General features: G+C 49.0%; 1 long non-coding RNA gene across 2 annotated transcripts in view; it reads right to left on the reverse strand.

Annotated features, from left to right (window-relative positions):
- The window catches only part of LOC149856602 (uncharacterized), a 56,844-nt gene that overhangs the window by 25,845 nt on the left and 16,910 nt on the right, over positions 1-14,089 (reverse strand). For both annotated transcript variants that reach the window (XR_016444416.1, XR_016444417.1), the window contains exon 2: positions 6,017-6,129. This is a non-coding gene — a long non-coding RNA (uncharacterized LOC149856602). The remainder of the gene's footprint in view (positions 1-6,016; positions 6,130-14,089) is intronic.

The raw sequence follows: 14,089 nt of genomic DNA on the forward strand, positions 1-14,089 counted from the left end.
CAACGCCTCACCCGGTCTGGGCATGTCCCTTGATCAGCTCATCCTATCCTTATATGCCTGTTGGTGTGATCCTTATGGAGTCCAGATTGGGAGCTCCTCTTTATGATTTCCATTTTTTTTCCTTGTCCCACAGGACTCTGGCTCCAGCCATAGCATCAACTCGGCTCCGGTCATTACGCTAGCTCAGAGAGTCTATTAACAGTGAATCCCTGGCTTCATGCTGGGAATCCCTAACAGTCCATTCGGTATGAAAACAGAGAAACGTGGGCAGTCTGACTGCTTCTCACCTGCTTCTGGTGTGTGCCCCGTTGTCTAGGGGTCTCCCTCTACATGTCCAGCATCCTTTTACTTCCAATCCAGCCAGTCAGAGCTGGGGCTCTCCACCCAGCTGCAGCTTGTGCACCCTGTGAGAGAAGGACCCACCTGCGGTGAATTGAGGGTGGGACTCTCTCTCTCCAGGGCACAGGGTTCCCTGGACCTCAGCACCCAAGCAGTGCCACTTCCTCCTCTGGCCAGGGCTTCTTTCCCCAGCACCTGAGAGTTTCCTGTCTGGGCTTCTGGACTGCTGTACACCAGTGGCAAGTCCCACGGCACAGCGCCGGGCATTCTGGCTGTACCACCCAGGGCCAGCAGGGATCTTTGCTGCCGTGCAGATAAGAGAGAGGGGACAAGCAGGGGATTCTCTCTCCTGACTTCCTTTGCCCTGTTATACCTCCCCCGCCCTTAAGCCATAAACACCTCTATTCCTTTTGCTTATCTTTGCGATGTCTCTGGCAGGAGGGCTCTCCTATGCTTCCTTGGCCTTTCATCTTGGGAAGATCTGAGGCTCATGTTGATAGGAAAAGAAGTCTGAAACTATATTTTTTCCCCTGGCCGGTATTTTATCCAAAAAAGGTACATCTGCAATACTAATGCCCATCGCATAATCAAGGCATTATTGGATTTGTTGAACTATAGCTACTTGAGGGGTATGTGGTCAGTGATGAACTCATCCCAGGACATAATTTTCCCCTTGTACTCGGCCTTGGTGAGGCCACAGCTGGAGTACTGCATCCAGTTTTGGGCTCCACAATTCAAAAAGGATGTGGAGAAGCTTGAGACAGTCCAAAGAAGAGCCATGCGCATGATCAGCGGTCGGGAAAACAGACCTTACGATGACAGGCTGAGAGCCAGGGGGCTCTTTAGCCTGGAAAAGCACAGGCTCAGGGGTGATCTGGTGGCCACCTATAAGTTTATCGGGGTGCTCACCAGGATCTAGGGGAGCATTTGTTCACCAAAGCGCCCCAAGGGATGATGAGGTCGAACAGTCATAAACTACTGCAAGACCGTTTCAGGCTGGACATAAGGAAGAACTTCTTTACTGTCCGAGCCCCCAAGGTCTGGAACAGTCTGCCAGCGGAGGTGGTTCAAGCACCTGCATAGAACACCTTCAAGAGCAAATTGGATGCTTATCTTGCTGGGATCCTATGACCCCAGCTGACTTCCTGCCCTTCGGGCAGGGGGCTGGACTTGATGATCTTCCAAGGTCCCTTCCAGCCCTAATGTCTATGAAATCTATGAAACTCTCAGCCCAACAAATAATATTGAAACAGTTCCATGCCCCACTTGATGGCTAAACATTCATGCTCTATGACAGCATAACACACTTCATGGTCCAGGAGTCTGCTACTTGCATATACTACTGGCCAGTTCTCCCCATCAACCCTCTGTGTTAGCATGGCACTTAGGACAGTCCCTTAGACATCAGTCTCAAAGATGAACGGTTTACTGAAGTCAGGTGTGAAGAGTATAGGTTCTTCACACAATGATTTCTTGATGTTTTTGAAGGCCACTCTGGACTTTCCCATCCATCGCACTTCTTGACCTTGTACACCCTTTATTAAGTCAACGAGTGGGACCACCATCTCAGAGAAACGGGGAATAAATTTTCTGTAATAATTGACCAGGCCCAAAAAAGACAAAACGGTTTGCTTGGTTCTCAGCCTAACATAAGTTTGCAATGCCTCTACTTTGTTCATTATGAGATGGATCTCGCCCTCGCCTACCATGAAACCCAAGTATTTAGTTTCCCTCTGGCTCGATTGACATTTTTTCCAGTTGGCCATTAGACCTGTTGCCCTTAGATCCTAAAGCACTGCCTTAAGATCTTTTAGATGTTGTGGCCAACTGTGTGAGAAAATGATAACATCATCAATGTGAGGTGCCACATAACCTTGATGTGGATTTAATACCTTGTCCATCAGATGCTGAAACGTTGCCACCACACTGAATTTCAGAGAGATGCCCTTTCAATTCCACAAAGAGACCCCACAGTGTGCCAAACAACATCTTTTCCCAGTCTTCATGAGCCATCAGTATCTGCCAGTATCCTTGGATCATACAGAGGATTGTAATGTACCACGCCAGACCGATTCATTCTACCATTTCTTCCACCCAGGTCTTCGAGTGTCTTCCAGTGTCACCACCACTGTAGGGTGTGGCAGCAGCTTCTCACCATTGAAGTCAAAGCTACAGTCCATCAGCTCTAACTTCACAGCTTCTTCCATCACCTCTCCTGACAGGTATGCTTTTCCTAATGATGATCCTCATTCATCCTGGAACCTAGGGCATATCCAAGCCCTGTGGCCTCATTCCCTGCATGTGTAAAGTTGTTCATCTTTTCTTGGAATCCACCTGGAATGAGTTCATGGACTCCTAGCGATCCTCCTTGTATCTCCCACCCAGGATGCAAATTAAGGGGGAGCTCAGGGGGGCTGAGCCCACCCATAAGAGACAAGACCCCCCCTGTAAGATTTGAAAATCGTAACATGGGGGGGGTCTCTGATCAGACTGCTCCTTCACTTAAGTGGACTTGTTATAATTAATGAACTGGTTTCCCTTTTTTTTTTTTTGGCAGACCTCCTCCCCCTCCCTCCCCAAGAGTCAAAGTGTCATTTGAACCCTGCCCCCCACCAATGGGTGAGATCATCTTAGGTCTCCCCTTCCAGGGCACTTACCCCTTCTACTTTGGTAAAAACCTCAGCCACCTTTGGGGGCTTCCTCAGAAGACTGAGATTGGTGCCTCCAGACCCTTCTTGCAAGGTTCCTAGTAAGTTGTTCTAACACATACACGTCTATCACCTCAGCTGGGAACCATACCTCCAGTTTGAACCACTTCTGGACCAGGTCCTTCAGGGCCTACAACAAGACATATGGATGCTTTTCATCTTTCCCTTTCCTCACCTGAAATTAGATGTGATAACTTTCTGTGGACACCTCCATTCTATATAATATCACATCTTTCAATTTCTTGTAATCCCCAGCCTTCTCCTGGGACAGAGCCCTATAGGTGGCCTGTGCTCAGCCCATCAGCAAAAGCCCAAGCTGATAAGCCCAGCCCTCCAGGGTCCAGCCCACGGCTATGTCAAGTCTTCTGAAGCGTAAATGATGCACGCCCCCGGTGGCTGGAGTCCAGTAAGCTGGGAGCTCCCATGCCGGCAGCGGGGGCAGGTGACGAGTGCCAACCAGGGGTTGGCGACCACCCGCAGACACCACCGGCAGCATTGGTGGCAGCCAGCAGCAATCACTGACCTCCTACAGATACTGCTGGCAGTGGCAGGGGTCATGAGCGGAGACCACTGACAGACGCAGCCGACAGTGTCAGCGGTGCCTTTACATAGGGGGTGTACCGCCATGCTCAGGGGGTGTATGTGCACCCGCATGCACCCCCTACGCATCGCCAGGGTTTTGAAGGATTCTAAATACACCTCAGAATCATCATCTCTATCCATTTGGGTATCCTGAGCCCTTCTACCAACCCTGCTTAATCCCTTGCAGAATTTCTACATCTGCTGTCATCCAAACAAACTGTTCTGCGCAGCTTGCTCCACTGCCTTTGTTCAGAGCTACTCATCCGATCTGTCTCCGTTGCCCCTGCAGGATCTGGGTCAACAGGTCCTGTATCTGGGCCCCTGATGTGCCCAGCATGGGTTTTTGTGACTCTCTTTCCATATTACTCATTACTTTCTGTTGGCCCAGGATTTAGATTCCCAGGCAATGCACCAATTGTGGCAAGGCCGGCATGGTGAAGGGCTCTTCAACTGCCTCTTCAACTGCCTTCCCAGGGAGCCTGGTTCTTGCTAAGACTCTTACCCACCATGACTCAGTGGAAACAAGCTAATAGAATTTGGTCCTGAGAGAAGCGATGCCTTATCCAGTCTGGGTGTGTCCCCTGATTGGCTTGTCCTAACCTTATATGCCTGTTGGTGTGACCCTCATGGAGTCCAGATTGGGAATTCCTCCTCCTCCCACCACAGGCCTCCATATGGTTTTTGTTTTTTGTCCCCTTGTCCCACAGGACTCTGGCTCCAGCCATAGCATCAACTGAACTCTGCTTGCTTTGCTAGCTCAGAGAGTCTGTTAACAGTGAATCCCTGGCTTCATGCCGGGAATCCCTAGCAGTTCATTCAGTATGAAAATAGAGAAACACAGGCAGTCACAGGTTCACAGAAGTTTAGGGCTGGAAGGGACCTCATGGGATCATCGGTTCCAGCCCAACTGCTTTGGGAAGGAAAGATTGCTAGGGTCAAATAACCCCAGCAAGTCTGGCTGCCTCTCACCCCCTTCTGGTATTTGCCCTGCCATCCATCACCCCTCTCTCTTCATATCCGACATCCTTTTACTTCCACCCTGGGAGTCATCCAGCCAGTCAGAGATGGGGCTCTCCTCCCAGCTGCAGCTCGTGCTCCCTGCGAGAGGAAGACGTACCTGAGCTGAGTTGCGGGTGGGACTCTTTCTCCCCAGGGTACAGGGTTCCCTGGACTTCAGCACCCGAACAGTGCCACTTCCTCCTACAGCCAGGGTTCCTCTCCCCAGCAGCTGGGGGCTTCCTGTCTGGGCGTCTGGGCTGCCATATGTCCGTGGCAAGTCCTGCACCATGGCACCAGGGATTCCAGCTGCATCTGGGGCCAGCGTAGATTTTCACCAGCACACAGATAAGGGAGAAGGGGCAAGCGAGGGATTCTCTCTCCCGACCCCTTTCACCCTGTTACAGCCCCACTTTCCATTGTCTTGTAGTTTGTGCCATCATTTAAACCCATGCAAAGTGGGTAAAAGGAAACATTTTTCTGATGTTAGCAGCATTTTATACCTACATGGCATAGGTAGAAATGGCTTTGCATGGGGGTGGAAAGTCAGGATGCAATACATGGAGGACAGCAGCCTTCCAATTAATTTTACAAAGTAGCATAAGATCCAATTTTGCACCAAGACAAGTAACCATCACCCCTTTGCCACCAAACATATTCAAGCCACGAAAAAACAAACAGAAATCTGAGTTTCCCATTTCATGGACATCCTATTAAAATTCATTTTTCACTGCACAATCTTGGTGTCTCTAAACAATAAGGATGGGGGAACAGGAGGGAAAGCTGTTCTGGAAGGAATGCCCTATTTCAGTCTAGTCAGCACTTTGTCAACTGCAAGGGCCTGGATGCTGATTGGTTCTTGCTGACCTGAACCCTTGTCTGCAGCCAAGGCAACACGGAGCTCCTCCAGCATTGATGAAGAAAGGTCAATGCCTAACCCAGTGCAACAACAGGAGAAAGAAGGGGTCAAGTGCTTCATTCCCACCCTCCTACCCTCTGTAAATCAGTACCAATAATGGCCTGGTCACAAGGCTCCATGTATGAATTACCATCCCTTCACTGGGAAAGCAGAGCCTTGCACTATGGGGCAATACAGCTAAGCTCACAGCAGGGCTCCCAAGGATGTGACTAGCTAGCTAACAGTGAGCAAATGCTTATGCAGAACTCTCTGGGAGACAGACGGCACTAGGACCCAGTGAAGCACCCCCAGCACAAAGCCTATGCTAATGAGCAGCCCAGGGCCCTAAAGGTCAAGAGACTAAGAGTAGCATAGATCTTCAGCCAGATGCACTTGCACTTGGAGCACCGTCTGCACTGGACATGATTGTGACCCTATGTTGCCCCCAGCACAAAGGCCTGAGTCTGAGGTATGGGGGTAACAAAATACTTACCGCCTCCATCTCCTTCCCCTGAGATCTAGGTGAAGGCTTTCCTCCCTCTGCTAGGTACTTCCTCTCTGGTAGCTTCAGTCAGGGGTTGCCTCCTGGGCACTGGAAAGCATTAGCTGTGGAACACATACAATGTGCATTTAAAGGCAATCAGCAGGCCCAGGAAGAGTGATCAATCATTACATCATGCTTCCAACAGTTCCTTGTGGCCCTGGGAAGCAGAAACAAGCCAGAATGAGATTGTCACCAGCCCATCCTATCCACACCCTTAGCTACAGAGAGCTACAGGGGTGAGCTGTGAGAAGAAGCAACACAGGGGAAAGAGTCTCTTCCAAAGTGCAAAGGAGTGTGGAGATATGACAACAGTGACCCCCTGCATTCTCCGTGCTGGGGTTATTTCTTTCCCCTTAAGGTCCCTCACTACCACCAGAGCAATGTAAAGGGCCTTTGTGCAATTGAGCACGCAGCCCAGCAACTCTACCTACACAGGCCCCACCCAAGAGGTGCTTTGAGCCTCCAGCTTCCAAAGAACTCAATGAGAGAGGTGGGTGCTGTGAGTCCCTCAGCATGAGGCTGTAAGACAGCAACAGACTGAATGGAAACAGGGCTGGAAAGGAACCTCCCAAACTGCCGAATCCTGCCCCTCAGATAAACATGTGTCCAAGAGGTCCAGAAGATCATCCGTTCCAGGCCCCCTTTGCCCAAAAAATCCACAGAGCACCTGACAAAGAGAACCTAAAATGTACCTCAGGAAGGACAAGGGCACCACCTACATGGAGTCTGTGAGGTCAAATATGCTCGTATGGTCCTAGGAGGTAGATTCTGCACTGTATTACAGAGGGAGGCAAAAATAACAACAACAACAACAACACTGGCCCTTGCCAATCTGACCTGGAAAGAGATTCCTGTCTGCCCCCAAATCTGGTGAGTGGTTTGACCACAAGCATGTGAGCAAGAATCACCAGGCATGTATGCAAGAGGTGTTTCAGTACAAGTGAAGAGTAGGTTGACTGGAGTCAGTAGATCTAGTGAGGACAGGCTTGCAGGAAAACAACAGTGGAATCATAGTTCCTATAATTTGTCCCATCCTGTTCTATCCCTTTTTTGGTTGGTTTGGGTTTTTTTTAACCTGTGACAGTTCAACTTATAATGGGAAAGGAATTATAGGTATTACAGAACAGTGAAGTTGCAGCTGACAGAGATGGTAAAAAAGCAAGAAAGGCTGGAAGAAAGAAGCACTGGTTAAAAATACACCCATCTCCCTAATTGCTACAAATATCCCAAAAGAGGAACCATTTAAAGAAGGTGATCTGGACTTGATGAGGGAAAAAAATGCTTACAAATGCTGCTTGCTAGGAAAGAAAAGAACAACATCCCTGTGCTTCAAAATGGCAGCGGGGGTGCTTGAACTAAAGCTCATTCAAGCACCCCTGCTGCCATTCTGAGGCATGGGGATGCTAATACACAAGACACAGGGCTGGCAGGAGCACGGTAATTACCACACTCCAGCAAACTCAACCGCAGCACGTCTATCTATGGGCACCCTGGTTCCTAAATCACTTAGCAGCTTTTAAAAATTAACTTATTGTCTTATTATATACCAAGCCAGGCATGGTACTAAATAAATAACCAGTAAATAATAGCCTGAATGGGAGCAGCCCACTTTTTCCAACCATTAATTAGTAATAACAGTAGCTTACATTTCTTTGGTCCGTTGCCTTTTGCTAAGCATGGCCCCTATTCAGTTCAATGGCACTCTGACAAGCACAAAGATCTGTGTAGACAAGGGTTACCATGTAGGATTGTGCATGGGTCCTATCCTCAATTCCCACAAAGTCAATGAGCAAATTCAATGAACTTTGCAGTTTATCTCGACAGAATTTGTCTCCTCCCTCTGATGTTATTTTTTATTAGCCCACCATTGACATGCAGCCACCTCTGGGGCAGTGTAACAGCATACAGAAACTGTGGCAACAGATTAAAACAAAAAAGGAAAAATTAAATATGGGGGGGAACCCAAAGAATGGATTTCACTAACTAAGCAATGATTTTTGCCAGAAAACTAGCTCTCACTGCTGTTAGTCTGCTTTCATCCACTGCATAAAGGGAGTCTCCAGGCTACCTGACCCAGGTAGTTAGATACTAAAGCCAGCAGTCAAACACAGGTCTCTAGACTGTGCTGGAAGGAAGATTTTGGGAACCCATTTGTAGCCACTTCTATCTCACCCGCCCCGGAGCTGTTTTCACTGTTCCTTTGTGTCGTAATTCCCACTGAAGCCCACTAGATGTCTCCCACTTCCCAAACTAATAAAGCAGCATTTGATCCATTCCAAATCTGGGGGGGAGGGGGGAGCGGGGGGTGGGGGGGAGCAGATTGTGTAGATGTGCTGTGCAAAAATGGCAGCTGCATGTTTGAAGGAGGGAAGTAGCTGAAAACAAACCTCACTCTCTGAGCCTGAGATGTGAGGGTTGGAGATTCCTCAAGGTTGCCCACAAATCTCTGCAATGGGTGCTGCTAATCCTGTGGCTAGGAAAACGGCCTTGAACAGAAGGGAAACAGTGGGCCAGATCCTTGGCTGGTATAAAATCAACACAGCTCTGCCGATATCAGTGCAGCTGTGTTAACTTACCCCAAATGGAGATCTGGACCAGAGAGTTTATTCGGGCTACAGGATGATACTTTCTGAGCTCTTAAACTGCCCTAGATTTGCTAAACTTCTGGGATAGATTATTTTTCCTAATTAAAAAAATATATATATAATTTCCTCTCACTTCCAAACAGCATGGCTGCTTGAGGGATGTAGAGAAGGTAACTGGGAGAGACATTTTCAGAGGTAGGCTTGGCCAGGGACAAGTACCTCTTATATACCCAAAACTATCATATAGGCTGGTGTTCCAGCCATCTCACTTTTTGGCTCTACCATATAGTGAAGAAAAGGATATAGCAGAGAAAGATTCAAAAGGTGATGGTATTGCTGGCACAGGGCACTGAGTACTTATAGGAATGGAAGATCTATAGATCCATATCTATATCTATATCTGTATCAATTGTTTCCACATTTATAGATGTATGTGTATTTGTATGTGTTTTTATACAGGTGTGTGTGTGTGTGTGTGTGTGTGTGTACACACTAGCAAATGCCCGTGAAGCATGACAGGGGGCTGTGTCCCTCTCACCACCGCCTCAGGTCAGGGTCTGGCTTCTCCCCTTCCCCCCTGCCGCCTTGGATCTGACCCACTCCCTCCCTTCCCCACCCACTGCTTTGGGCCTCAGCTCATTCCACCCCACATCCATTGTTTTGGGTCTGGTAGCACCATGCTACTTTGAGTACAGCCCCATGCGGCCCCCCCCACGCCCTACCTCCCAGGACCGGGGTGGGAGGGGACCTTGCATGTGGTGGCAGCGGTCTGCAGCAACAGCCAGGCCCAGTGGCAGCAGGTGGTGGGGGTGGCCACAGTGCAGCGGCCGGTAGCCACACACTGCCACCAGTAAATCCACCCTCCACTTCCCGTTCCCCTCCCTCCCTTCCTCCCCTCTTCCCCAGAGCCTCCCCCTCCCTGCCAGCTGTTGTTGGGAGGGGTCCTGCTCCAGCCCCTGGCTCCAAGGAGCAGGGCCGGGAGGGGGGGGCAAGGCTAGCTCCAGTCCCTCCATCCCCACTGTCATGGCAGTGCTCTACCATGTGTCTCTGTCTTGACAACCAATCAGAGTGCAAATAAAGCATTATGGACGGACAGACAAGCAGACAGACTAAGGCTTTTATATTTTACAAGCCAATTGCCCATCAAGAATGACGGGGGGGGGAAGCGGGCAGGGACAGAGCCCCATTTCCGGGTGCGCGTCTCCCTTCCCTCCTGTTGCTTGGGGTCTGAGCCTGTTCGCCCCCTCCCTGCTGCAGCGGTTGGGGAGGGGGAGACAGGAGCAGGCCTGGGCCCGATGCGGGGGAGGTCAGGGCCTGAGGGTGGGAAGAAGCTGTTAGAAATGGAGTATTGTTAGAAATGCACAGCTTGCATCTTGCACCTGGTAAGGAAGAAACACTACCAAGGACTTTTTTCCTTGGCCAGCCTTGCCACAGTTTTTCTTAAATCGCAGACACTCCCCCAGCCTCTCCCTAGCCTTTCTCATGCAGATTACAGAAGCTGGAATTCAACTGACTGTGTCCTTGAAAGGGGAGGAGTTTAAACTCTTGGTGACCTATAGAACTTTCTGAGCATGCTCAATTAGCTGATGCATATTTACCTCTCCGCCCTGCATACTTAAGTAGTTAATTATAACGTACATGCGATGGATGTAGTGATGTAACCACATGCATGTTTGTATGAAACGGAAATGAGCTGTAAGAGTTCCTGTTTCTGCACACGTGCCCAGGAGGAAAAAGATAAATACAGCCTGCAAAAATCCCTTGGTGGATTCAGAGTAATCTGGATTTTGACCCTGCTCTGACCCTATTTGCAAATACACCTTTTGTGCCATCTAATGAGTGTGTGTCTGTGATTTTAGTGGCCTCCAAGAAACGGACCGCAATTTTTTGCAACAAAGCCACAGCAGGAAGGAGCAGCGGACCCGGACTGATCCCGTGGTGGCGGGGGAATGGGAGGAGTGGGCTCAGGGCCGACATGGGGGAGGGCAGTGGGGGAAGAGAGGGCCTGGGCCCAACATGGGGGAGAAGGCCCGCTCCTCCCCTCCCCCAGTTGCTGCTGCATCAGGCTGGGCCCACTGCTCCCCCACCACCACCTTGGGCCCTGTGGGGGAAGGAGTGGAATGGGCCTGGGCCTGATGCAGGGGAGGACTGGGCTCAAGGCTGGGGAGAAGCCGGGCTGCCACGGTGGGGGGAGCACCAGGCCCAGACTGACCCAGCGGCAGCAGTGGGGGGACAGGAGGCGTGGGCTCGGGGCAGACTCAGGGGAGCGGGGTGGGGGAGGAGTGGGACCGGGCCCAAGGCAGGGAGAAGGCCTGCTTCTCCCCTCCCCCAGCTGCTGCTGCATTGGGCCGAGCCTGCTGTTCCCCCCCACCACCTCAGTGGGCCAACTTCTCCCCCTCTTGGGCCTGATCCCACTCCTTTCCCACCCCCACCCCACTCCACATCGGCTCCAAGCCTGCTTCTCCCATCCCCCTGCTGTCACCGGGTCAGCCCAGGCCTGCTCCTCCTCCCACCATAGTGGCCTGACTTCTCCCCACTTTGAGCCCGGTCCTCCCCTGCATTGGGCCCTGGCCAACTCCTCCTCTCCCACCAGTGCTACCACCACCACATGCCCACTACTCTCCCCACTGCCCTGTTTGTCAGCCAATCAGAGCATGAATAAAGCATTACGGATGGACAGACAAACAGACTTAGGCTTTTATATTATTAGACTATATACCTGCATACATTTGTATGAGTTCATATATGTGTATACTTGTGAATTAGTATGTATATGTTTGCATATGCCTGTATATTTTTATGCTGTTTATTTAGTAGATTTATATCCCACCATTCCCACTATATCCACAAAGGCTCACAGTGACATACAATAAGAAACAAAATACTATGCATATATGTGAATGTACATAGAGATATATATGTACATATATATATGTATATATGGGGAGCACCTACTGGCAGCAAAACATGAGCACACTGTAGCTCTCTATGGATTGTGGCTCAGCATAGATGTTGTCACCTCCCAGCTTCCTTTACTAACATGGCATTTCTGGGGGAGGCCTTTGCTTCCTTCCACCCGTGCCACCAACCGTGTGCCATGGCTTCCAGTGTGGGTGACATGCCAGCCACAGTTTAAATAAAACCTTTGAAATACTGTAAGGGCCTTGTTGTCAACAGGGTTCATGATGTATAAAATATGCAAGCTCTGTATTGTTCATTTTTTCTCAGCTTTGCTGTTGTGGGCACTGAGAAAACTTTCCTTTTTATCAGGGGCCTCTGCAACACCCAGATAGCAGAGAACAACACAGGATTGTTGTTAGACCAATACATCACATCTTTGTGTTTCCAGAGCGCTCAGTAGGAGCGGTGGTATCAGACAGCAGAGAGACAAACCTGATGCTAAATTCTCTGGGCTGAGGCACTTCTCCCGCACTGGCTTTCTTTTCTTATTTTAAATAACAAGCAGGGAAGCAGTACAGGACCAGCCTACTTGCCTGCTCAAAAGCCTCTCTGGGCACCTTGCACAAACTTCCTTGCCTTGGGTTCAGATGTGAAGATGCTATGACTCAAGGGAATGTGTTTTGAGGCTCAGACCTAGCAAAAGAGGGCCTGACCAAAAGAATCATTAGCAGAGCCAAGTTCTTAGGCTTGAGCCAATTTGCAGAAAATCTCCCATGCTGGCAGCTCTGGCTATGGGAAGCTGAGACAGAGACCAAGGTCATGTCTGCACTGCATCAGACTGAGCTAGGGAGTACCACTGTGAATACAGAGTGTATTCACTCCTACTCTGGGTGTCCTGCATGCCAAAGAAATCTCATATAGACATCTTTTGTGAATGCTCCAGGCATGTGCAGCACTGCTCTCACTCTTGGGCAAACTTAAGAGAGCATTGCCTAGGTGCTATTTTTTTCACAAAGCAGGAGTTAATAGCTGGGGTGTGTTTTCACAGTGGCCCTAAGCAGGCTCCTATGCAGTGTAGATGTTTCCCAGGTGTTCTAAACACTAGTAGATCACAGCCAACTCCAAGTGTTAAAAGCACTCTGTGTGTGTGTGTGTGTGTGTGTGTGTGTGTGTGTGTGTGTGTGTGTGTGTGTGTGTGTGTGTGTGTGTGTGTGCATGTATATCCCTTCCTCTGTGTTCAAACTTTTTTTTTTTAAGCGAAAGCTGAAATTCTCACAACTCCAGGACCTGGATGCTGTGACTTTAAGTAAAGCACATGGGATTCATGATTAAAATGAGAAGAGCTGTCATCACACCTGGGGCTACTCTGAGCCAGGGCTCAAGCCCACAAATCCTTATGTACCCACATTGCTTTAATCAGGAGACCCCCATCCTGAATAAAAGCTGTGTGTGACAGCATTTCCTGAAACCAGCTCACAGCCACTTTTGTAAAGGGCAAGTAACATGAGAAAGCATGAGATTGTATCCGCACAGAGTTTAATAGGAGATGCGGAAACATGTCTTAGTCCCCAAATTCTCTCATTCTTTCATTTTTAATTGACTAGATTGCCCATTAAATATGGTCCTTTAAATTTTATGTAGTCCCTGACAGAAATCTGTTAGTGTAATGGGTATTTCCTTGGCGCAGACTGTTCGGATGTTTTCAAGGGAACACTTGGTTAGAGTTAAACTTAAGCTCTCATATTGCTGCTGAGGAATTCTCTGGTTGCTTGTAACAGGCTCAGGAAAGAAGTCAACTGGAAGGGCAGGATAATATGCATTTGGTCACCCTTGTCTCCTGTATTTTTGACAGCTTTGCACTTATACTGATATGACTCTATAAAGTCCAGTGGGCTGACTCCTGATCTCTACCACTATAAGAGCAAAATCAGGCTTGCTTCTATTCTTTTCTGGTCCATTCAAGCCTACTTGAGTTAGTTGTACCCCATATTTACAAATTATTCTACATGAAATCTTCGGTATCATTGAATAACGATATAGCGAACATCCATGTCTAGTGCCTTTCTAATATGGCAGATCTCAAAGCATTTTTCAACGGAGGTCAGTAGTATTAATCCCCATTTTAGAGATAGGAAACTGAGGAACAGATAAATGGCATCATGCGGCAGGTCACTGATACCTTCTTCCCAGCACTCTATTAATATTGTCTAAATAGGTCTTTTTATCTTACTATCCCACCAACTGTTTTCTCATCCAAGTCACTGTAAAAACTCCCTGTCCATTTGACAAGCAGATTAGCATTATGAAGTCATTTGTGGTAACAGGCTGTCCTATCATAGGAGAAACAGGCTGGCTACATCACCCATCTCCTGGTTCAGTAGAAACAGAGGTTATATAAGAAGGATGATGCATTTGGCATTACTAGAGAGATGAAGGCCAGTGTGAGAATGGGGTGTGGAGCTGGCCTGATAAAAGGGAGCATAAGCCAAGAGGGCAGGGCTGGGTTGCTGGGAGCGGAGTTCTGTGGGTTCAGCTG

Source organism: Crocodylus siamensis, chromosome 10, assembly GCF_052110815.1.
Source record: "Crocodylus siamensis isolate JL-2025a chromosome 10, ASM5211081v1, whole genome shotgun sequence".
NCBI lineage: Eukaryota > Metazoa > Chordata > Crocodylia > Crocodylidae > Crocodylus > Crocodylus siamensis.